Source organism: Pantherophis guttatus, chromosome 1 (genome assembly GCF_059756535.1).
Source record: "Pantherophis guttatus breed Tessera chromosome 1, ASM5975653v1, whole genome shotgun sequence".
NCBI lineage: Eukaryota > Metazoa > Chordata > Lepidosauria > Squamata > Colubridae > Pantherophis > Pantherophis guttatus.
Window position 1 is genome coordinate 196,188,515 of NC_142063.1, and position 27,176 is coordinate 196,215,690.

Here is a 27,176-nt window from a genome sequence, read left to right on the forward strand (position 1 = left end):
CCCATTTTGGATGTAGGTAAGTGCAGGGCGCACGTGGAGGCTTGGGGAGGGTGAAAAACCACCCTACCGGACGTTCAGGAAGTTTCCGGCCTCCAAAGGGCCTCCAGAGCCTGGGGAGGCTGTTTTTGCCCTCCCAGAGACTCGAAGACAGCCTCCGGAACCCAGGGAGGGCAAAAACGCCCCCTGCCGTGGTGCAGGAGGCCGACTAGGCCATACCCACCATGGCCACGCCCACCCAGCAACCAGGCAGAGAACCCCTTGCTAAAATTTTTGAAGCCCACCTGATTATTTCTCTTTTTCCAGGAGAAAGAGCACATGGATTGTCTATGAAGAGCTTTTGGTAAGAAAAATACTAATTATTATTTACTGATTGCTTTTGAAACATTGGAGGTTAAGAAGCTTTTTGTTTCTGTGTCTCCCCACCCCCCCCACCCCCAGCAAGGTACTTTCTTGGCTACAACTTGCAGAGAGCGGGGGAGTGTGGCTTCAAGTAATAAATTCCTGACCCCCTCCTAAAGCATAAGCTGAAACTCCAATTCAAGCGAGAACACACTGAAAACAATACTGACACCAGAGATTCCCTCCAATGTCATAGTCCAAACCCTTATAAATTTAGAGATATTTGTTGTGTTATAAGATATTCGTGAATATCTCTCAGGATATGTCACAAAAGTAGACCTACTGAGGAAGGAGAATGGTAAAAGAGCAAGGTTTATATGAGAAGCAGTAGAAAGCATGGAAGGCTTAGATATAACAAGAAAAAGAGAGAGAGGGAGGGAAGGAGGGAGAGCTTGCCAAAAAGAGTTTTAAAAGATTCAGAGTTAAGCAACCAGAAAACAGAATCATGTTTTCAATTTTCCTTATCTAGAAGATAAACAATTACTTATGGTGATTATGGAGATTTGTTTCAAGAATTGTTCCAGTTAAGAACTAAATTGATTGTATTGATGCAGTTGTTTGGTGCCTTCAAAGTATAAATCCTTTCCAAGTCTTGAATCCATGGTAGTGGAGTTCTTTCAAAATTCCATATGGGATAACATATTGCAATCTGTCAGGAGAGTAAGTTTCTTGGAAGAAGATAGAAATAAATCTAATATTTCCAGACCTGCCTCCAAAAGAGGTAAAGAGGTGTGAAGAATTTAACCAAGCACATTTCACGGCCAGACAATTGTGCATGTAATAAGACTCCACTGGAAAAAAATGATTAATGACTGTAATGTTAATTTTTTGTTCATATAGTGAAATCTACAAAAGTTAGGAAACGGTTTCTTTCTTTCTTTCTTTCTTTCTTTCCTTCCTTCCTTCCTTCCTTCCTTCCTTCCTTCCTTCCTTCCTTCCTTCCTTCCTTCCTTCCTTCCTTCCTTCCTTCTTCACAGCACAGAAGGGAGGGAGAGTGGAATGTCTATGATTATATGCCATTGAATTAGTGTTGATTCTTAGTGATTATATCACTTCAGATGATCCAAGACTGCCACAGTAATCACATCCATCTATCTTGATGTTGGTCATGCTCTTTTTTTTTTTCCTTCCCTGCCAGCTTTCATAGCATTATGGACTTCTCAAAGGTGCTACGTCTTCACATAATGTATCTATGATACTTTGAGCCTGGTTATTTGTGCCTCAAGTTTTATTATCTAATTGCTTTTTTTTCTTAGCTATCCGTGATGTTCTCAGGAGTCTTCTCTAAAATCAAAGTTCAAAAGTATCAATACTCTTTCTATACTGCCTCTTCAAAGTCCAGCATTTGCTCCCATAAGGTATCATAGTGGAAACCATTGCCTATATGTTTTTGATCTTTCTCGGCATCTGAATATCTTTCTTTGTTTCTCTACCAAGTGTGAATCTATGGGGTATTTTCTTAACTGCTGGAGCCCTGATATTTAATAATCAAACCTAAAAAGCAGAAGCTACCCACCACCTCAATATCTTCGCTGTCGATTGTAAGATTCTAAGACTTGCTATCATTACTTTAGTCATCTTTATATTTAATCTTAATCCCATTTTAATAATGTTCTGGATTTCAAAATGTTTTCTAATCGTCTCCTTGAAATTGCCATGTATACACTCAGTTATCATACACTGGAAACTGCTTGCTATTCTTTTTCTGCTTCTTCTGTCAATTTTATTTCTGTGTACTCCATCTGGTGATGTCTATGTATATAGATGTCATTTTGGTTGTTTCACAACAGTGTTAGTGATGAAGAAATAATTGATTGTCATAAATTGATAAGTTGTTATATGTCATATAATTTTCCTAGGTCATACAGTCCGATTACATTTTCCTGCTTAATATTTCCAACAATGGTGCTAATTATCATCTTTAAAGTCCTACACACCACAAGGTTGGATTACTTGTGGGACCACCATCTCCCAAGAACATCAGCCCACCTCACTCACTCCCCTAGAGAAGGTATGCTCCAGGTTTCCTGTTTTAAATCTTGTCACCTTTTGGAATTTAGGAAACATGCCTTACCGAACAGACTGCCTCTGGTTTCTGCAGCAATCTCTCCCCTCACACCCCCAATAACAACAATCTCCAACTTGGCTTGCCTTTAGGAAAACAGTTGAGGTCTGGCTTTTCCCTTAGGCATTTGAGGTCAGCTGACTTGGTTGTTTTTGTTATGGTCTGGTTGTTATTTTATATTCTGTATTTCATATTCTTGTTTATAAATTTGCATGTTTTAACATTAGGATGGGGGGATTGGTTGGTTTATAGTTTGTTTTTTGTTGCTGCGTGCCATCCAGAGTCATGTGATTGAGTTGGGTAGATAGATAAATAAATAAACAAACAAACAAATAAGTAATCCCAAACTCAAATCATAGGCAGCACACCATGCATTTCTGTTGATTTCAAATTGAGCTTGACCATAAAACTTATCTTCTTCTGTATCAGCAGCTAGAGCATAAACTTAGATGGTAGTCACATTAAAGCATTATCTGCAAAGTCTTAATGATATTGTTTGATTATTAATTGATTGTAGCTAAGTGCTGTTCTTACTATATCCTTGTAACACCATTCCTTATTTGTTTGTTATGTCCTAAGTAGTAAACAGGATGATTTTCTGATGGAAAGCGTCCAAATTCTAATGCACTTCAATTTGCTGATGCTCAAGATATCAATATGCAGTTGATTCATTTCATTTTCCACTGTGCCAACTATTTTTCATGTTCATGCTTTTTGAGTTCCATGTTTCCACCATAATTCTGGCTTTGCTATTCCAAAATTTTCATCTCTTGTACAGCACCATCAGCAAAGAGACTCCCAAAGGCATGGGATCCAGCTGTGTCATAAACAACATTAGTACTCTGAACAATCCTCAGCTCTTCCTCAGTAGCACGTTGAATGCTGTCTGACTTGAAGAGCACCACTATCCAGCATTACATTGTAAAACACTTTATCCGTCGATCTATACCTTGCTAAATCACAAGAAAATATACTTCAATACAAGTAGTCTGCAACTCACAACCATAGCGGAGCCCAAATTTCTGTCATGGCTTTGTTTATTTTATGACAGTAAGTATGATTGACAAACTTTTTAATAAAGATCATTACTTTTGGTTTTGATATGTCTCTCCACAATATAGTATAGAGTCCCAAACACATCTATTGTTCCAGGAACTGCTAAAAGCTCTGCTGCTTAAGTCTGGTTCCTCCAGTTTCTACCTTCTTTCCCACATATCTGATTTATTTCTTGGTCTTCTCTCAAATTTGTTCATCTTACAGTTATAAGCCACATATTGCTAATTGAAGAAGGAGAGAATGCAAAATAGGATGGCAAAGGAGTAAAATAAGGCAAAGAAAATCATGGCTCTAACAAAGAGGCTCTTGAAAATCTTAGCTAGTCTGTAGATGTAGCAGTGTCAGGTCCCATGACATCAACTTTAAGTCACATAATATTATATCAAGCATAGCTATGCTGGATGGTATGTTGTGACAATCATGGACTGTACAAACTCTCTTAGGAATCGTGAAGTCATTAAGCAAATCTGGCTTCTTCCATGGACATTGCTTGTCAGAAGCCAGCTGGGAAGGTTATAAATGATGATCACATGACTCCAGGATAGTGCTACTGTGATAAATAGATGCCAGTTGCCAAGTGGCCGAATGTTGATCACATGACTGTGGGGATACTGCAATGGTCGCGAGAATGAAAACCGATCCCAAGTAATTTTTTTCAGTGCCGTTGTAACTTCGAAGTCACTAAAGGAGTACTTCTAAGCCAAGCACTACCTGTATTGTAGAAATACTGGCATCTGGAATGGAATAAAATATAAGAAAATACAATTTTTGATATTATTGAAACAATGATATGTAGAAAGGTCCTGAGCTAGATAGGATATCCGTAGAGTGAAATAAAAATCAACACGGGTTTAGCTTCCATTCTGCTAAAAGTAAGGAAGCTTGAAAAAGAAAGCCTACCAGCTTCCAAGCTTATTTTGAAACCAAGAAGGGATTTTATAAATTGTACAAGTTGTCGGTCAATAAAGTTGTTGCCATGATTTTTAACCATTTGGAATAAAGATTATAGAAAGCATTACCTTTAATAATTAATTCAGCACAATCTGGTTTTATGAAAAGTTATCAACACTCTGCTAGTATTCAATTACTGCTAGATTTATTACACACTGTATGATGATAAACATGAAATAGCAATTTGGCTTTATGAGACATGGAGAAAACTTCTGATACAGATCAAACTAAGACATTAGAGCTAGTTTACAAGAAATTAGAATTCCAGTAGAATTTATTTCTTAAATAAAAAAATCATTCCAATACTTCTCCTTGAGTAATTATTAATGAGAATATTTCCTTTACAATCAAGATGAGATATGGAATGCATCAAAAATATTCCCACTCCCATCCCCTTTTATATTCATTGGGATTGGAACATTTGGCAGTAAAAGACAATTTGGAGAATATATATGCAGCCCACAATAGTTCCAAGTTGATGCTGTATGTAGATGCTATGTTGGCTCTTTCTGCAGAAATGGCACAGCAATATGACAAATACTTTAGATGAGGAATAAATTGGAACACGTGCTAATTGGAAATAAGGTACCAGTGAAGGTAGTTTAAATCATTGATTGATTATGTTCCATCAAGTTTTGCTGACTCTTAGCAACCATATAGATTTTTCTCCATGATGCTCTATCCCTAACCTGATTATTCAATGGTGTATTTATAGCAATAGCACTTAGACATATATACCACTTTATAGTGCTTTACAGCACTTTCTAAGTGGTTTACAGAGTCAGCATATTGCCCCCAACAATCTGGGTCCTCATTTTACTGACCTTGGAAGGATGGAAGGATGGAAGGCTGAGTCAACCTTGAGCCTGTCAGGATCGTACTCCTGGCAGTCAGCAAAATTAGCCTGCAACACTGCATTCCAATCACTGAGCCACCACGTCTCTTATCACAACTGTAACTGAATCCATCCACCTTACTACAGGTCATCACCTTCTTCTCTTTCCTTTCACCTTTCCTAGATTACTGTCTTCTCCAGAGAGCTATATCTTTGTTTAGTTTACTTTACTTTATTGTCATTGCACCTCGTACAATGAAATTAAATGCCATCTTCAGTGTAAATCATACATAAGAAACTATAAAAAATAAAACAAAAACATACATCCTTCACATTCTATACAATTGAATTGAAAACCCGATACTGCATTAGTATTACATAATGTATCTGAAAGAGGATAATTTGTGCCTGGTTATTTGTGCCTTGAATGTGTTGATTTGTTTGATGAGCCACTTGTTTATTTATTTTGGGGGAGCTGCCCATGGTATTCTTAGAAGTATTCTTCAACACCAAAGTCCAAAGGGATCAATACTCTTTTAATCCCACTTCTACAAGTTCAACTTCAGTTTCCATAGTGTGACAAAGAATACTACAACTTGTATAAATCTGATCTTTTTAGATATGAACACATCACAACATTAAAATATCTTTTCTAAAGCATTCATGGCTGCTATACCAAGTACTAGCCTATAATATATTTCTTGACTGCTTGTTCCATTTCTTCTGAAGTTTAAATCATTAGAATTTGCTTTTTTTTTTACAGATTATATTCAATGACAAGGAATAATTATTTCTAGGAAAGTATCTTGTCTAGTAGGAATATTTTATCCAATAAAATATTAAATGAAAATTGTATCATTCCAGTAAAATATATGAGATGAAAATACCATTGAACATACTGAGAGGAAATTATGGAAAAATGAATATGGTTTCAAGATTGATATACATTTTGAAAATATTGCTTATTTAGTTCTGCAGACAGACATTAATGGTTAACATTTTATAGAAAGAAAAAAATGCCTAGAACTTTTTTTTTCAAAGTTACAACTTTCATGTGATAAGGGTGGATTCATTTTTTTCTGATTATAAAGCATAATATTGGGCATATTTATTAACCTCCATAATACACTGGAATAAAAATGAAATGAAAAATGAAATTAATATGCTCTGTTGTCATTTAAAGAGCTATTATTAGCTTCTTATAATCCTGGCAATTGTTTGTCAGGATTACAAGAAGCTAACAGGAATGATATAATACCAGTATTAAAAACAATTGGACATATTTGGATATTATTGAGGAAAATATGAAAAGTTGACCCTAATTGTTATAAGATATTGACCCTTGGCACTTATTGAAACTAATAACTTTATGAAATTGTTCTTTCCTCAAAATATAATTTGAAAAGGGGATATCAACTAAATATTAATGCCATTTAAAAAACCAAATTTAATTTACCAAAAACAGGAATGTAATACATTCCTTCTTTTGTTTGACTGTTTAACAACCTCTTGAAACTCTAGCTGCTTTGAATTAGGAAATATTCTTCTAGCTGCTAAACCAACAACCCAATACTACAAAAAAGACTGGGTAATATTCAAGAAATGGAAGGGAATTGGAATAACACAACACAATAACACAATGTATGTATGTATGTATGTATGTATGTATGTATGTGTGTATGTATATGTATGTATATGCATATACACTTACACATACATATGCATCTTAAAACTGATGGGGTAGAACTACCAGTTGGTCACATACCAGGCATAGCAGGGATACAGATTAGCTATAAGTACCTTGGTATCTCACAATCACATGGGAACAATGAGGAGGAGATAAGGAAGATAGTAGTATACAAGTATCACAAAAGGATAGGACAAGTCCCAAAGAGCCTGCTAAATGGGAAGAACAAGTTCCATGCCATCAACTTACACCTATACACCCTACCAGTTTTCACATATTCTACCAGTATAGTGAGTTGGCCAAAAGCAGATATGGAAGTTGCTGATGTGAAGGCCCAGAAGCTCCTTGCAATGAATGGAGGAAGTTCCCACCCCATGGCCAACACTTAGAGACTGTACACCAATCGAAAAGAGGGCTGGCTGGATCTAACGAGTGTCAAAAATATTGTCCTGTATGAAATCTAGAGCATCCAGAAGTATGTAAGCAGGGGTGAAATGCTACCAGTTCGGACCGGTCTGCTCAAACCGGTAGTAATAAAAGCTAAAACAAATGCTACCGGTTCGGACAAACCAGTATTTCCGACAATCGGCTGTGCCGTGCGATTTATATTCACTAGAAAGCAGGAAATCCTGCTTTCTAGTGAATCTAAATCGCGCGGCACAGCTGTTCCCCCCCTCGCTGTTCTACTTACCTTAGAAAAGGCTTCTTAATCCTCCTTTTTCAGTGCTGCACGGTAGTGCCTGCGGTGCACATGCACGGAAAGCACACATTTGGCGCGTACCATACATGCATGCATGCAGCGAACCAGTAGCGAAGCAAACCGGTAGCAGACTTCAGAGAATTTCATCCCTGTACATAAGTAAGATGGCACCCAAAGATGAACTGTTAAGAGAATGCCTGAGGCTGCAGCAGACATGGGAGAAAGTAGAAGTGTCATGGCGAAACCCTTAACCAAAGGTGGGTTGCAGCAGGTTCTGACCAGTTCTGGAGAACCGGTAGCGGAAATTTTGAGTAGTTCGGAGAACCGGTAGTAAAAATTCTGACTGGCCCCACCCCCATCTATTCTCTGCCTCCTGAGTCCCAACTGATCGGGAGGAAATGGGAATTTTGCAGTAACCTTCCCCTGGATTGGGGAGGGTATGGAGATTTTGCAGTATCCTTCCCCTGGAGTTGGGTGGGAATGGAGATTTTACAGTAACCTTCCCCTGCCATGCCACCAAGCCACGCCCACAAAACCAGTAGTAAAAATTTTTGAAACCCACCACTGCTCTTAACCATCAACTGATAACTGAGTTGGCTGACACTGAGAAATCCTACCAGTGGCTGGAAAGAGCTGGACTAAAAGGCAGCACTGAGGCACTGATCATAGCAGCACAAAAAAGAAGCAGTAAGCATTAGATTCATAAAAGCAGGGGCCTACCATACTAGACAGAACTCGAGGTGTGTACTATGCAGAGAAATCTCAGAGACAATACAACACACAGTGGCAAAAGATGCATCCAGGAACAGAATGTACTGAATGGCAGAACCAAGTAGCTGGCATTGTGTACAGGAATATCTGCAGTGTATAGGTTACACCCTTCCAAGTGCAGATGGGAGATTCCAAAGAAGACTGTGAAGAATAACAGGGCTAAGATCTTGTGGGATTTTCAGATCCAAACAGGCAGGCAGGTATTGCCTGATTAACCAGATATTGTGGTAGTAGACAAGGACCCGAAGACAGCAGTGGTGCCAAGTGATTGCAACATCAGGAAGGAATATGAGAAGCTGGAGAAGTACCATGGCCTGAAGGAGTAACTAGAGAGGATGAGGAAAGTAAAGGCCAAAGAATTTCAGTAGTGGTAGGAGCAGTTGGGGCTGTGACTTCTAAATTGGAAGAGTGGCTCCAACACATTCCAGGAATGACACCAGAACTCTCTGTCCAGAAGAGTGCTATGCTAGGAACAGCTAAGATACTGCACAGAAACCTCAAACTCCCAGGAGTCTGATAGAGGACCAGAAACTGAGGAAGACACATACCACCCATAGGCGTGAGAAGGGATTAAAAAAAAACACACAATGGGATTCCTCAAGATACATTTTTAAAACTGGTTATCTTTTTTATAATATAGATATAATAAATTCAAAGGAATTTTTGTGAACATATTATGGTGAGCCAGGTGACTGGGGAAAATTACAGTTTAAGGACATTAATGTATTGTTGTAATGAATTATATAAAACTGGATATTGTATTTGGACTGTTGCAAAAAAACCCAGCGATCTGTATTCTTGGACAGATACTTATATATCAGATTTTAAAAGTTGGATTAATGAAATTTGTCTGCTGTCAGCACTCTTTAACAGCGGAAAAAGTAAGATTAGGCAATATGACTCTATACAATCTAGGTTTAATTTGCTGTTTAAAAATGTAGATATATCTGTGTGATACAAGTAGTCCTCAATTTATGACCACAATTGAGCCCAAAATTTCTGTTGTCAAGCGAGACAGTTGTTAAGTGAGCTTTGCTCCATTTTACAAACTTTCTTGTTTCAGTTGTTAAGTGAATCAATGAAGTTAAGTTAGTAACAAAGTTTTTAAGTGAATCTGGTTTCCCCATTGACTTTGCTTGTCAGAAGTTTGCAAGATGTGATCACATGACCCCAGGACACTGCAATTGTCATAAATATGAATTAGTTGCCAAGTGCCTGGATTTTGATCACATGACCCTGGGGATGCGGCAATGGTCATAAGCAGGGGTGAAATGCTCCCGGTTCGGACCGGATCGCCTGATCTGGTAGCGATGGAGGCGGGTGGTTCGTAGAACCGGTAGCAAAAATCCCTGGCCCCCCCGCCCCATGCCCAGCTGAGCCACACAATCATCAGAGGTTTTGTTTTTTTCATTTTAAAAGCATTTTTTCTACAACCTCTTCGGCCGAAAAAATGCTTTTAAAGTAAAAAAAAAAGCCTCTGATGATTGCGCAGCTCAGCTGGGATCGTCAAATGCTTTTAAAAGCCTCTGATGATCCCAGCTGAGTTGCCTGATCGGCAGAGGCTTTTTTCCTTTTAAATGCCTCTGATGATCCAAGCTGAGTTGCCTGATCAGCAAAGGCTTCGTTGAAGAGGTTGTAAAAAAAATGGTTTTAAAAGTAAAAAAAAAAATTGGCCACACCCACCCAGTCACATTACCCCACCCACCAAGCCACGCCCACAGAACTGGTAGTAACAAATTTTAGATTTCATCACAAGTCGTAAGTGTGAACATAGTCATAAGCCACTTTTTACAGTGCTGTTGTAATTTTGAACAGTCACTAAATGAACTGTAAGTCAAGGACTATCTGTATGTTCAATTATATATGCAAATATATATATATAATTATACATATGATCACATGTTTAATTATATAATAGGGTGAGAAATATTATGGCATTATTGTAGTTCTTTTATTATCTATATATATAAAAGAGAAAACCACTCACACATTAATCACGAAATCTCCAGAACCATAAAGCCTACAAACTTGAAATTTGCCACGTATGTTCCTCTTGGCTTCTAGGTGCTCACTAAGAAAGGGTTTTTTGAAATGACCATCAGAGCATTAGTATTTCCTATATTATTATAACACGCTCTGATACTAATTAGTTAGATGTTCTACTCCCCCTCCCGACTTGAAAATAACTCTGGAGAGAATGGGATAGTGTAAGACAGTCTTCTGTGGGGCAAGCCTCATGGAGAGATGGGGCTAGAAAGTCTGAGGGAGAGAACGGGATAGGATAGAAGACGTTTCTGTGGGGCAAGGCTGAGGGAGAGAAGGGGAGAGGAGAGGCTTCTATGGGGCAAGCCTGAGGGAGAGAAGGGGATAGGAGAGGATCTATGGGGTCAGCCTAAGGGAGAGAAGGGGATAGGAGAGGATCTATGGGGTCAGCCTGAGGGAGAGAAGGGGATAGGAGAAGATCTATGGGGCCAGCCTGAGGGAGAGAAGGAGATAGGAGAGGATCTATGGGGCCAGCCTGAGGGAGAGAAGGAGATAGGAGAGGATCTATGGAGCTAGCCTGAGGGAGAGAAGGGGAGAGGAGAGGCCAATCATAACTACTCATTAATTTTCAAACTTTAGGTGTCGATTTATCAAGCCCGATCACATAGTTTCCTAGCGGAGCATGGGTATTCAGCTAGTATTATCTGTTTTTAACTTTTATTTACCTTTCCTTGTGTTGTCTTTTCTTGTGAGTTTGCATTACTTGATTTTAGATACATGACATCTTACTGAATACTTTGGAATGAAATTAGTAAGTTTTCATTTTTCATTTTTTTGTAGTCTTCATAACATTCAATAAAATATATATTTAAAAAGGTGTCTCTGATAGATAGTGGGGAAAGCGATGTCCCACTAAACATATGCTCTCTTCATAACTGTTCTGAAATGAATGCAGGTTCAGTTCAATCAAACTCACTGTGACAGTTTATATTAAAAGGCAAAGCTTCTTTGTGTGCACTGTGCTCATGAACCTCAGCATTCATGCAATTATTCTTCCTTGTTGCTTAGCTACAGCATCCTAACTCTTTGGTCTCATGACATCTGAAATCTATTTGGTAGCTTTTGAAGTTGTTCTAACCAGAAATTCCTAACAGTCCATTCCAAAGGAGTTTGACACCTTTTTCTCCCATCATTGTTGATATGGTGCTTTTTAATAGAGTGCCACACTGCTCCTTTTGCCACAGACCATAACAATTTGCACTTATGGAGTGTAATACATCCTTCTGGTATGGATCCAAAGAGGTTCCACTACATCCAACTTCAGTATCACAGACTCCTTTCAAAGAGTCTACTTAACAGGTGCAGTTCCTTGGCTTCCCCACCCCACCCCTCAGAATGCATAGTATGGTACCAGAATTACCAGTCACACAACTGCAAATAGCAATACCAATAGTGCTTAGACTTATATACTGCTTCACAGTGCTTTACAGCCCTCTCCAAGTGGTTTACAGAGTCAGCATATTGCCCTCAACAATGTGAGTCCTCCATGCTGAAACAGCTTGTCCTGTATTTATCTGTGAAAACAGATTGATCAATGCCTTCTACATCAGGGGTTCCCAACCCGTGGGCCGCAACTGGTCTATTAGAAACTGGGCCATACAAGCAGTGGGCAAACAAGAAGCTTCATCTGTGCATGGGCGGGATCTAGGTTGCCCGTGAAACCATCCCCTTCCCTCAGTCTGTGTAAGACAAGTTTTCTTTTGAAACCGATCCCTGGTGACAGAAAGGTTGGAGGTTGCTGTTCTACACTCTATGTGTCAAAGAAGCAGTCATAGCAGGTCTGGCTTTGGCAGACTTTCAGCATTCTACTGATGCCAAAAGGTTGAAGCCTCTTCCAACTCTTCCTGAACAAGAACTGAGGGATACGAATGAGGGGGATCTATGAAATGACTGGAAAATAAAACCTGCTTTTTCTAATTATAGGAAATGAGAGGAGAGGAAGCAAAGGGGAAGTCACAGCTCTTCCACATTTCCGTTATCCATGTCACAATTTGATGCCTTCCAGTTGCATTGGAGATTACATCTCCCAGAATTCCCCAATGGGGAATCCCCCTATTGAAACTCCTGACCTGCACAATAGGGCTGAACATCTATAGGAGTCACATAAATAGTGAATTAGGCATCCAGAGAGGGAGACTTTTCATGTGGCTTTGTTCATTGAATGGATGTAATTGATATTGTAGAATAGCTACAAATACATTCTCTAGAGATGCATTATTTTGCAGTTGGCGAGAGAATGCTTTGTGAGTACAGACCACTCTCAGGATTCTGGTGCAAAGGAAGAAGAGGACATAAACCTGACAGCATGCCTAGCAACTATTTCTCCTCCTTCATATTAAGTTATTCTGTGTCAGTGAAGGATGAGGGAAATGCATTTTCTAAGGCTGAGTAAATCTAACCTTAGGGAGTTTTATTAATCAGAAATAGGTAATACATTTAGTTGACAAGATCCAAATGTAAATTAAGGGTCTCTGAATATGCTATTAAGCATTTCATTCAGCAGCATAAATTTTTCTTGGTAGTTGATTTGCCATAAAACTAAAGAACCCACGAAAGGAGAAACAGGAAGAAAGGAAAGGAGCAGTAATTGGGAGGGGAATGAATCCGTAGTCATGGAGACTGTCCCTTGAAGGAAGTCTTCCTTTCACGAAGGATGATTTCTCTTGATGTTGCTTTTGCAAAGAGCTGACAGAAATCGTTCCATGAGGATGCTTTAACAAAAGATTCAGAAGCTTGTATAACCATGACAGCATATGTAAACATGTACTCAAAGTATGCTGTTTTTCAACAGACAGTGCCTTCCAATCTGGACTATAAGAACTAAATTGTAATCTAGTCAAGAGTATCCAGTTTTCAGCTGTGCACTCACGGACATAGTTTTTTATATCCAGTAATGAAAACATAATGATAATTCTCTAGAAATGGACAGCCTGCCATGTCACTAGAACAATCATTGGAAACCAATGGCTCACACGCCTATTCTGATCTGCACCAAAGTGTAATTCTGCCCTTCTCTAGAAATAACAGAAGGCAAAGTAAAATTCTACTCTCTTTCTCCCAGCCCATTACTCCATCCTCTTTTCCTCCTAGTCCTTGTTGATAGTTCTGGCAAGTAATATCAACAGTAATAAATATCATATTTTCATTGTGGACATAGTCCATGCTCAAAGAAATATTCCCCCAATACGATTATATCTTTTTTTCTATAGTTATGCAGGACCATGCAAAAAGTAGGGAAACTGTGTGGGACCTACTTTTCCCTTTCTTCTGGCACTAAGAGGCTGCAAGATAGAGATAGATAGATAGATAGATAGATAGATAGATAGATAGATAGATAGATAGATAGAGTGGTGGGTTGCTCCCGTTTCTGTCCGGTTCTATAGAACTGATGGTAAAACCAGGGGAGGCTCTGCCCACCCGCCATGACATCATCATCGGTGATCTGCTCATGCGCAGAAGCTAAAAGCTGCACATGCACAGAAGTGCTCCCACTGCGAACTGGTAGTAAAGGTAAGTGGAACCCACCCCTGGATGGATGGATGGATGGATGGATGGATGGATGGATGGATGGATGGATAGATAGATAGATGATAGATAGATAAATAAATAGAAGATAGATGATAGATAGATAGATATAGATAGATATAGATGATAGATAGATTAGATAGATAGATAGATAGATAGATAGATAGATAGATAGATAGATAGACAGACAGACAGACAGACAGACAGACAGACAGACAGACACAGTGGTGGGTTGCTCCTGGTTCTGTCCGGTTCTATAGAACCGGTAGTAAAACCGGTGGAATCATCGGTGATCTGCTCATGCGCAGAAGCTAAAAGCTGTGCATGCGCAGAAGTGCTCCCACTGCAAACTGGTAGTAAAGGTAAGTGGAAACCACCCATGGATGGATGGATGGATGGATAGATAGATAGATGATAGATAGGAAGGAAGGAAGGGAGGAAAGGAGGGAGGGAGGGAGGAAAGGAATTTTCCAAACCAGAGACTCTTTTTTTTGGTGATAAGTAGCTTGTCAATGACTATTATATTTTTTCCATGCTTGGCCACATGAACCATACATAGTTATAATTGTCAGCAGGATCTTTTTGATATCAGAATCCAACCGGGGAGGGGATCTAGTTAAAGGTGCTGTGATAACTGGATATCATTATAACTGGGGTACTGAAAAGTACCTGCATACATCTGGGGATTGTAAAAAACCTCTTCTAAAAAAAGTCAGTCTTTCCCAGCCACATGGAATCTTTTAACTAGAAGACCAACATAACTTAAGGGCACAAAGTTGGAGGAAAGCTATCAGAACAGATATGCATACATTATGGAAATCTTTGGTTTTTAGGAGGTAATTTCAATTAATTATTATTGCTAAACTAATTTCCTTTTTTTAGTCATATTTTTTCCGGAAAAGAAAAAAGGCTTACAGTGTACATAAACAAATAACAGAATTTTCATATCTATTCTTCCACATAATAAAAAGCACCAGTTATAATCTTACTTCTTTTCCCTCACCAATCCAGTAATGCTGATATCCAGAATATAGTTTGGGGTAAGATGCATTTATGTCTCAGGGACTACATTTCTGTTTTTCACTGTTTTTGGCTGTCTGTATTTAAGGAGAAGCTTTGTAGGTCAAACCATTCACATTAGGACCTCTTTCTTTGTAGCCTAACCTCCTTTTGAAGAAATGCTGAGCTTCTTGGGATAACCCTGCTTATTGGAAAAGTCAGGCGAAGCGCATATATTATTGCTGGTTGAAGCATCCCCCTCTTCCATTTTATGAACACATATAATACGAAATAATACTTCTACAATGCAGCAAAGAATTTGTCATTCCCTTCTGAATACAATCTGAGTGTTGGAGAGCCAGCCCAATGCCCCTGGTCTTTGACACAGCACCATGCAACCACATCCATTGTGCAAAACAGCACATTCTTTCGGAGATAGGGAATATCTTGACAGCACAGAATAATTAGAAGTGTCTTTATATGCAAATCAGAGGGAAGAAGCTGAACAAAGAAAATCATTCACAAAAGAGTCAAGAAAAAGGAGCGAAAAGGAAAGAGAAAATGGAATCATTTAGGAAACGTGTTCATTTTCCACTGGTTTGTTAGTACTTTTTATAAAAAGAATGCAAATGGACTAATGGAAAAAAGCTACTGCAATAAAACCCAGGAGAATGCAAGTTTATACTCTTTATCAACTCATAGTCACATTAGCCTTATCAACATCCGCATGCTGCATTTGAGTTGCTAAACAACCACCTTCTGGGATTTTTATGCCCATTCAAAATTTTGATGATTTCCTGAAATTGTTTTTTAAAATGTAAAAATTAATATTACTTTGCAGATGGTTTTAAAGGACAGGATTAATAATTAGAATGGAATGGAATGGAATGGAATGGAATGGAATGGAATGGAATGGAATAGAATAGAATAGAATAGAATAGAATAGAATAGAATAGAGCTGGAAGGGACCTTGGAGGTCTTCTAGTCTAGCCCCCTGCTCAAGCAGGAGAACCTATACTATTTCAGATAAAAGCTGTCTAGTCTCTTCTTAAAAACCTCTAGTGATGGAGCGCCCACAATTTCTGAAGGCAAGCTATTCCACTGGTTAATTGTCCTCACTGTTAGGAAGTTTCTCCTTAATTCCAAGTTGCTTCTCTCTTTGGTTATTTCAACCATTGTTTCTTCTCTTGCCCTCTGGTGCTTTGTAGAATAATTTGACCCCCTCTTCTTTGTGGCAACCCCTCAAATACTGGAATACTGCTATCATGTCTCCCCTAATTCTTTTCTTCAGACTAGCCAAACCCAAATCCCACAGCCGTTTCTTCATATGTTTTAGTCTCTTTGATCATTTTAGTTGCTCTTCTCTTCTGCTCTTCTCTGAACTTTTTCCAAGGTCTCAACATCTTTTTTGTAGTATGGTGACCAAAATTGGTTACAGTATTCCAGGTGTCGTCTTACTAAAGTTTTATAAAGCGGTACTAATACTTCACATGATCTTGATTCTATGCCTCTGTTTATACAACCCAGGGTTGTTATTAGCTTTTTTGGTTGGTGCTGTACACTGCTGGCTCATATTCAAGTGATCATCCACTAGGACTCCAAGGTCCCTCTCACAGTTACTGTTTTTGAGCCAGGTCTCGCCTAATCTGTACTTATACAGAGTTTGTATAGTCCATGATTATCATTACATACCATTCAACATATCTAGGCTTGATATAATATTAGGTGACCTAAAATTGATGTCATGGGACTTGACACTGCTACATCTAGAGATAAGAGGCTCTTTTTTAAAGCCATGATTTTCTTTGTCCTATTTTACTCCTTTGCTGTCCTACTTTGCATTCTCTCCTTCTTCAATTATCAGTATGTGGCTTATAACTGTAACATAAATAAATTTCAGAGAAGACCAAGAAATAAATCAGATATCTGGGAAAGAAGATAGAAGCTGGAGGAACCAGACTTAAACTGAAGAACCTCTAGCAGTACCTAGAACAATAGATGTGTTTGGGACTCTATATTTTATTGTGGATTGGAGAGCCATATAAAAAACAAAAGTAATGATCTTCACTTAAAAGGTTTGTCAGCCCTACTTACTGTCATAAAATAGAGAAAACCAGTATCAAACAAATTTGGACTTTAAATATCTAAGAACAACTTTTCAATTTTCTTTATTTTAGAATGAGATATTAAAAGCTATCATAAACTAGATTGTCAACCCAATCTTGCATTTTGCAGACAGTGGGGGCAGCAATTATGTTCCCGCATCTATGAATATCTTGAGAACTAAAATAATTAGTTTGGCTCCCAAATTTGCTTCAATAAAGAACTCAGTCCTAAAGATTGATTGATTGCCTCAAAACGTACCCAAATCAATCTTTTTTTTGGAATTAAGCCTTTCTTCTATAGGGGCTCAAATGAGATTTTAGGTTTTATATTAGGTTTTGGGCCAAACTAATTTTCACAAAGAATTCTTGTACTTTCCTGGATATTTTTTTTAATTTATTTGGGGGAAAATGCATTGACATCAACTACTTTTCTAAGCATCCTCACAGTGACCAAATGACTCTCTCCACATCATTTTTGTAGTGGAATATCTTTTATCCCAAAAAATTACCAAACATGTAGAAACTTTCTCTTTGGTGAGATTTAACTGTCTGCCTTTTAAGGTATCTGAGAGAAACACATTATCTAATCCAGAATCAATTATTCCTTCGTCAATTGGGAGTTATTGAGTTTATTATCTACGCTTTATTGTGCTGCCCTTTTTATGTAGTGTAGTGTATAGATTTATTAACTCCCCTGTTGTTAGGCTATTCTGGTCTTATATGGAGGAAGCTTACCTGGCTGAGATGTTCTTTGAAACATCAAGCTAAATAAATTTATAACTTATAACTAATTATGGCCATTATGAGAATAGATTTTTTAAAGTGTTATATATTGTTACAAATACCTTATGTGCTTATTTACCTAAAAAAAGGGGGTGGGGGATAAGAAGAATCAATAACAAATGTTCTGTTTTATTTTTCTATTTTTATTTTGCTTATGTTTTTATTTTCTCTATTTCATATAACATTTTTATCTTTCTAATTGTTTTATTTCTTTCATCTCTATAGCTTCATTATTATTTGGTCTCAGAGTGTAAATAAAATTATTTCTCATTATTATGATTACATTTTGTCAGTCTAAGCTCCCAATTTGAAGTTTTTCCCCTTACTTTACCTTATTTGCCAGAACTGTTCTGCTGATTTTACTTTATTTCCCAATCTACTCTTTGTTTCCAAGCCATCTCACTGTGGTTTGTCTCAGGGCCCCCTGTTTCTGATCCTGCTTCTTGGACCTCTCAACCTCCTGCCTTCTATGTCTTACACTTTTGATTACTCAGTCAGCTTGTATCAAACTGTTCTGTTCTGTACAAAGACTGATTTCTGAATATTGATCTGGACAAAGCAGGACAATAAAGTTCTGTGACTGAAAGTAGAATTGCCATACGACTTCTGACGTTTGAACAGCTTTCACTTGTGCCTTCTTCTGGATCTTTGATTCTTCAGAAACAATTGGCCAAACTGCATTATCTTTCCCCATTACCTCCTTTGGGAAAATACGGTCATCTCTCTATGAAATCTCAGGTGTATGCATGCTTTCTCATACTGGTAAAAACTATATCATAAAACATTATGCAATAAAAAATCAGAGGGATCAAAATGCAGTGCATTGTTATGCAGAATCCAAAAAAAGGTAAGGCCTGGTGGAGCCATGTAGAGCTAGATCCAAATGAGTACCTTACTACATTTTGCAGTTGACATGCACAAAAGGGTTTGACAGTGGGCTGAATGTATTCATCAGTTGCTTCTTTTGAAGAGATGTCAAGCAAAGCTTTGCTCCTTTTAATAAGACATTTAAGCATTTCTAAAACAACCATCCACAACAGATCAATGTCTGGCTTCTCCCACTATAGTTCTAAATATTATTTCAGAAACTGGAAAATAAAAATAACCCTTATGTCCTATGTGATTTGGATTACACGGTACCTGGAGGGCATATTAATTTTCTATGTAGGCATTTAGATAAAACCCAATACTAAGTTCTAATTAGAAGAGGCATTTTTCATCCTCTTCTTTAAACATCTGGTTTATTTTCAAATGGACTCATTCCTGTTCATTCATTTAAAAAAAATCTACTACTGAGCGAATGTATTAGCATATATATATATATATATATATATATATATATATATATATATATGAATCGATAAAAACGAGGAAAGTTAAATAGATTATATAAGAACAGAGCTTACTGTAGAAGAATCAATATATATTTTTTCAAAGGTTAGATCTATCTCATTAGCAGTTTAGGATTCTTTTAAAATGTTAACAATCATATGTAAACAGTACAGCAGTAGATTGCACTTGCATATTCAAAGGGTTTTTGATGAAGTCCCTCATAAAAGGTAGCTTGATCAAATTTAACAGTCAAGAGATCAATGGACATATCCCATCACCTGACTCTTGGTTAAAGAACAAAGTGTAGAAATAATTGGACACGTCTTATAATAGAAAGAGATGCAGAGTTAGGCTTTCTTAAGAAGCTGTATTAGGACAAACACATTTTAATAACTACATTAATGACTTGGAGTTAGGAATAAACAATAAGGTGTCCTAGTGTCATCACACAACTCAGAATACTACATAGACTTTCAAAAGGATCTATCTAAACTATCCAAGAGGATGTGTCAGGTGCAAATAACCAGCAGCATTCGCTGAGTTCAAAGCACAGAAGAGTTTATTATTGTTACCTATACACAAGAATCTGATCTACTAATGGTCAAAGCTAAATTAGCACTAGATAAGGGTCAAGAGAATTCACAAAAATGTTGGCTGGGGCGACTATGGGAGGCAGAGAACAGAAGTGATGGGAAGACTGGCAAATAAGCCAGCAAACGGATTATGTTGAGGAAGGTAAGAGCCTGGAAGGAAATACACCAACTTTGCCCTACTTCACCTGTGAGATCTTTCCAGGTTTTGTTTTGGGGCCATCAAGATGTTTCAACTTTCTGAAATGATATATTTATTGGGGATTCAAAAAAACAAAACAAAACATAACGATCCATGATTTTCCATTTGGGGCATAGCCCTAAAAAGCATGGGCTAAATTAAATGGTAAAAGAATCCCCCACTAGCTAGATTATTACAAATATTACAAATTTAAGTCATATACATGAGATCATATTTTTATTATAAATTAATTACCTGAGTGCCTATTATTCACACAATTACATTTTGATTTTACAGTCATTGTGACACAGTGCTAACCATTAAACAAAATAAGTACCTGCCACACTTTTGAATAAATGTTGGTATTTGCATTTTTCTCCTTATAACAATGTATTAAAGAATACATTTAAAATGTTGAAAATGTGCATTACCCTAGTTAGAAATAAATAATATGTTTACATTGCTTACCGCTATTTAGTACTAAATATTTTTTTTTTAAAAAAAATAAAAAGTTGATATTTAATGTAGGCTCCAGCCTGGGAGATGGTCTGAGAAAAACCTAAATTTTTAGTGTCTTATTGTATCTTTGGTACTTATTAAGTCTTAACTTGTCAGTTAAGTAATGGAAGTGAGAGGGGCACCATTGTTGGACTGTGCTTGTAGGACATCTGTTGGCCTTAAAATCTTGGGTTGAATGGATGGAGAAACCAAATCAATTTATTGTTTTCCAACAAACCTGATCCAAAGAGATTCCGAGGAACTGGTCTACTTATTGGTTTCTTGGTTTATTACTGCAGTTGATAGTTCTGCTTTCTGAGAGCCATCTTCAGTCTGCCCTATCTACCCCAAAAGTTAATAATGCAATCATTTTTCTAAAGAGCCTTAAGGAGAACTATCTTGTGGTTATATTTCAATCTGGAGTTTTTCTAGGATGTACAGCAGGGTTTGAAATCAATGTAAAATAATGTTCTAGATTTAATGAGTGAGATCAGGGAAAATATATGGAAAAGGTGAGCCTGGAAACATCATTATTTGGCTCCCTGGCTCAAGGTGAATTATACGTAATCTCTCTGAAGTCTACAACCTTCCCATGGTGTCAAAGAGGGATTTAAAAGATTTTTGAGAGATTCTGAGCAGCTGAAAAAGCTTGGGGAGCTACCAGTAATATAGAAATACTTTATGCAATAAATGTATGTTAGTCATCAGTTTAGCCAGAGTCCACATAAATCACAGTTGAAAAACAGCAGGCCAGATTGTCCCCCCCCTTCTGTGATTGTGTCCCTCTGGAACAATTAAGCTGTTCACTGAAAATATCTGAATTGGCTCCTTTCCAGTTACACAGGGGAGAGGATACAAAAGGAATATTACCCTGAGTTTGTTGATGGAAAACAGAAAGAGGAAATATATCTACTACTGTCTTTCAACAAAATGAAAAGGGTTATTTCAGTTAGCCTGTTGTTCTTCTGAGATAATTTCCCATCTGCATCAGAGAAACAGCTAGAACAACTTTTATGACAATTAAAATAGCAACTGCCTATAAAGAAAGTTTTTGCAAATGTTATTTCTAGTACATTTGTAAAAGGGGAATATAATTATTTGCTCATATGATTAGGTACATGACTACAATGGTATCGGGGCGAGTTTCAAAACCCATCGCTACCAGTTCGCTCTTGGACACGCACGTGCTCACGCCCGCATGCAACACTTCTGCATATGCGCAGAAGCTTCTGCACATATGCAGAAGCATCCGGGCAGATGGGCAGAGCCTCCCGCTGCCTCCGCTACCAATTTGCCCCGATCCAGGGTGAACTGGTAGCAACCCACCACTGAATGGTATGTAGGAATGATACGGGAGCCTGGGCAAAGAGATGCTGTCAAGAAACGGTCCAATAAGAGATAGCATAGCCCATAGATGGATAATGGGAAGGGCAAGAGGCTCAGAAGAGACCCTCCATAATTTCTCAGGCTGTAAGGGAGGCAGGGAAAGAAATCTACTTTTAGAGGTGCAGATTAATGCCAGTCTTGCAGAACAAGCTCGATAGGAAACAGGAAGGTTGTTTCCTATCTAGTTTACCTTGGATCTATTGATGTGACAAAGGGTGCAAACCAAAGTTTAATTTAAGGCCCTTTATGGCTCAGTTTTTGGACTTTATGGGAATGTGTCTCGCTCATTGATTCTACCCATTCTCTCTAGTTGGCAGGAAAGGCATACCCCAAATCCCAGTCAGATATGGAGTGCTGGCTGTCAGGGCCCAAGTGAGAAGCTTTTTTGTCATGGCAACCTGATTTCTGGAATATCATCCCTTCAGAGATTAGATTGGCCCCATCTTTGTTGGACTTTCATAGGGAGTTGAAGATGTGGGTGTCAGGGTTCCAAGTAACACCCCCAACGAAATCAAACTTTGAGGCCTGAATTTCCTCAAAGCTAACTTTTATTAGAGATGTCATATTGACACATCTGTGAAAACCTGAATCTGAGAGCTTCTGGGTTTTCCACACCCAAAAGAAAGTTCAAGAGCTTGCCCCTCTCCCACATGTCTACCACACATCCAATCAATTGCTGTCCAGAACAGAAGATACCTCCTCATTCTTCTCCACACAGCTGCAAGGCCTCATGGCCTTGATTTTCTATAAAGAATTTTATTGTGACTACATATCTTCTTCTCTCTATGAAATCCCCCCTCCTAATTTCCCACAATAGGATTTGTGGTAGGCCTGAAGCCTGAAGGTAGAAATATGGCTTCCAGGTCTGAATTGAAACATGGGGCCCTGGATGTGAGATGGGTCCAGTTTCTTGGCTATGTTGAATGGCTTATTGTGGCTTTTATTATTTACTTTTCCAGCTGTTATGAGTTTTACGTTTTTATATATGTTTATTATTTTTTAATATTGCTAGCTGCCAAAGTCATGTGTTTGAGATGGGTGACTGTATACACCTAATAAATAAACAAATCTCTAGATTTTCTTCATCCAGAAACTATTCTATTATGTCAAGCTTGTCTTCAGATCACAAGAAGATTAGTTTCTTTCCCAGAGGATGATTGAACCCAAGTTTCTCTGTGACTGGGTACAGCAAAATTGGGGTATATCCTCCTGTTTCCGTTGACCATCCTAACTCCTCTTGCAATTTGCCTTTCTCTTTGTCCTGATTTATAGTACTACTTCGTCATTTTCTTCTTCCCATACCCTAGCTTTCCTTTGCTTTTGCTCCTTTCTCCCCACTCTTCTAGTTTTCTCTTTCCCTTTCTTCCCTTTTGTTTTCCTTACAATGCCCCTCACATTCCCAACATATAGATTTGTCAGTGGACTCACAGAGACTCCTCATGAAGGAAATTTAGAAAACCATCATATGTCTACCATGCCCTAAAGTGCCTAGGGGAAAATATGACAACTGCTATTCCTGGTGAATCCTGATAACCACTGGACTTGCAGAGAGCTTGAAACAATTGCTTTTATTCTATGACCAACTGAATCACTCCACTGAAGCAAATGATGAATCAAAGGACAGATGAGATTTCAAAGAATGTTGTAGATTTTTGAACCATGACAGATTCTGTGGTTTTTTGTAACAGCCTCTGGCGTTATTACAGGCAATGCAATGCTGCAACTTTATTTGTCTATATGGAGAATGCTGTAAGTAGGGACTGAATCATGTGATGGGCATTCTGACACTGACCAGCCAATCTATGCAATTTATCACTTTAATAAATTATCTGCCTCTCACACATCTTCTAGATGGCAAGCTAACATTACTTACTATGGGCTTCATTCACTTTCTCAGGTCTTGCCTTATAACACCTAGTAAAACACCTGGGAAATTATTCTTCCATACAGATGTTGTCATATCAATATGATTTAGTTCTCTTGAACATAGCCAAATTTTCTTATACTGCCTGTAAATTTAGGCACACCTTGATTCCCACCATTGAACCCACCACCAATTCTGTCTAGTCTATTCTCACACAATTGGTTTTAAGTATTTCTTGGCTCTGAATTCCACTGATTCTGTCTCAATAGAAATTGGAATCATAGTAAAGTTTAAAAATCTTGCTTGGTTTCTATCATACAGTGACAGCAGCAAGTTCTCTCTTCCTCTGCCTCAAATTCTTTTATTTCAAGGGTTATGACCAGATGCTTTTTCCTAGAGACTTTCTATATTTGATTTATTAGTACTGTCATCCAAAATACCTAAACTGTACAAGGGATGTTTCCTTTAGCATAGGTTTCAGTCAGTACATGCAATAAGCATTGGCCTGGTAACTACAATACTCATTGTTGAGACATCAGAGCTGCCCCAATCATAGAGAGTTTAAAAAGTTTGAGGTAAGCATATATTCTGGACTGATTAGTGTTTGGTGTAGAGCAGATATTTTGAGTCCTGAAAGCTGAGATGAACTTCCAGTTGGCAACACTAGCAGAGGAATATGATATTCCAGGAATGAGTGGGCAAGTAAGAATTTTATTATAGTAACAGATCAGAGTTACAAATGAAATATATTAAAAAATAAAGACTAGACTAGACTAGACTACCAGACTAGACTAGACTAGACAATTAGACTAGACTAGACTAGACTAATAAATTCTTTGTTAGATGGGCAGACTTCTGTAAAGTGACAGAAAGCTTATTATATAAGACACTGCACAGATATTCCCATTATTAGGAATAATAATTTACCTATATAAATTTATTTCAAGAGTATATGCACTAATATGGTTGTTTATCCCAAAATAAGTAATGATTTGTGGTAGAAGGTGGTGTTACCTCAGGGTAGCTGCTCATAAATATCTATCAAATGAAATATAAAAAATCCTAAGTGGAATACAAATGGAAAACTGCTGCTGAAGCCATCTAACGGTATCTGAAATGAACAACTCACACTTGCATATGGCCCAAATAGCATGTTAAGCATTTATTTTATTAGCCTTGATATAGAACTATGTTAATTAGTTGTAAAACTGCTGTGCCATGCTAAACATATAATCTTTTAATGATATAACTTTTTTTTTTGCCTGATCTAAGCTGTAACAGAGTTGTGTTTGATTAAAAAGAAGGCCTTGCCTTGGAGATTGATTTAGAGATAAATACTCCATGTTTAAGACTCCAGAAACCCATATGTCCCAAGGGGAATAGTTTAAAAAATTCCAAGGCCATCCATAAACTCTTAAGCTAATGGCTTAATTATGAAGGCATATGTGCAAGGGCAATCCTTCAAGGACAATTTCTCACAAACCTTTAAAGTTCAGGCCACTTTTTCTGGGCCAGCCCCCTTCCCCGTAGCATGCTTATTTGTTACGATGTTGTATATTACTGTGTGATCCTGTTTCTGCGGCCTTGGCCGAGTAATTAATAGAGAATATTTCCAGTGATGATGTTACCTAGCCTGGCAATGACACAAATGCAAGAAAACGACCAAGCTCAGAGAACATTAAGGATCCAACAGCTAAACTGCTATATTCTCTAGTATGAGAATATTTCCAGCAGGCCAGAAATCTAGACCCAATTGAATACTGCAGATGATCTGGTCTTTCCCACCAAGGATCAAATTTGTTATGCCAACTTTCCTTATACTCCCAAGATAGCAAAGTTATACTAATGCTACAGCTTTAATCAATACTCAACCTTTCCAAGACCGAGTGGCTGTGGCTTCCGGTGTCCCAATATAGCCAGCTGGTGCCATCGCTGGTTATTGGGGGCGAATCACTGGCCCCCACGGAGAGGGCTCGCAACTTGGGCGTCCTCCTGGATGCACTGCTGTCTTTAGAAGAGCATATGATGGCCGTGACCAGGGGGGCTTTTTATCAGGTCCGCCTGATACGACAGTTGCGTCCCTTTCTGGATCGGGACTCCCTACGCACGGTCACTCAGGCACTCATCACTTCCCACCTGGACTACTGCAATGCTCTCTACATGGGGCTCCCCTTGGGGTGCACCCGGAGGCTCCAGTTGGCCCAGAATGCGGCCGTGCGGGGGATTATGGGAGCGATGGGGCGCTCCCATGTGACACCTCTCCTGCGCAAGCTGCACTGGCTTCCAGTGGTCTTCCAGGTGCGCTTCAAGGTGTTGGTTACCACCTTTAAAGTGCTCCATGGCTTAGGGCCGGGGTATCTACAAGACCGCCTTCTGCCGCCAATAGCCTCCCATCGGCCGGTTCGCTCGCACAGAGAGGGCCTCCTCAGGGTGCCGTTGGCCAGACAATATTGGCTGGTGACCCCCAGGGGGAGAGCCTTCTCTGTGGCGGCACCTGCCCTCTGGAACGACCTACCCCCAGAGTTACGCACGATACCAGACTCCGGACTTTTCGTCGGGCCCTGAAAACACATCTATTTCATCTAGCCGGGCTGGCTTGATCCTATCTTTTCAGTTTTAATTTGAAATTGGTTTTAACTGGGTTGTTTTAAATTGAGGGCTGAAATTATTTAATGTCTTTTAAACTGCTTTTAAATTTTATATGTTATGTTTTATCTCGGCTGTTCACCGCCCTGAGTCCTTGGAGAAGGACTTGGAAAAATCAAATAAATAAATACTCATTCTTCTGATTTCTGCCCCAATAGACCTAGTTTTACCATGGTGTCCTATCCAGCTTAGTATCCCAGTCAAGCCAATGTGGGTCAAGGTCCTTCAAAACTGTTCTGCCCCAGCAAAAACCATCAAAGCCAACCCTCTTGATATCCCGCCACTCTCAAACATCAGAGGGAGCACTCCACAAGAGCATGTCCTTGGGTACATTTGAACATCATGCTAAGCTTGATGTTGCAGAAAAGCAAGAGGAAAATAATGTTTTACTGCTTATAGTTTTTGAAAAATTTTATTTCTGTAAGTTGAAGGAGAAACATTTTGCATTGATGCAGAACAATTTGGGCTCTATGCTGAACAATTTTGATGCTGCTTTTCTGTCTTTCCCTCTTGACTTAAAAAAAAAAGATTCAGGTTGAATACATCAAAAACATAAAATTCAGCGCAGTGCTTGAAGGTATCCTATTAAATCTGGGGATAATTAATGTTCTCTAAATACTCTACCATTCCTATTTTTTATTGTATTCTGTCAAAAATAAAGAAGCAGATACAGATATGTCAGAAGTTTCCATTATAACCCATGGATAAAACATGTTCTGAGTTAATTTTAAATTTCTAATGGCTTGAATAATTTGCCTCA

General features: G+C 38.4%; 1 protein-coding gene across 4 annotated transcripts in view; it reads right to left on the reverse strand.

The window, feature by feature from the left end:
• Nucleotides 1-27,176, reverse strand: part of MACROD2 (mono-ADP ribosylhydrolase 2) — a 1,140,895-nt gene that overhangs the window by 133,612 nt on the left and 980,107 nt on the right. The gene's annotated exons all lie outside the window — the stretch shown is intronic.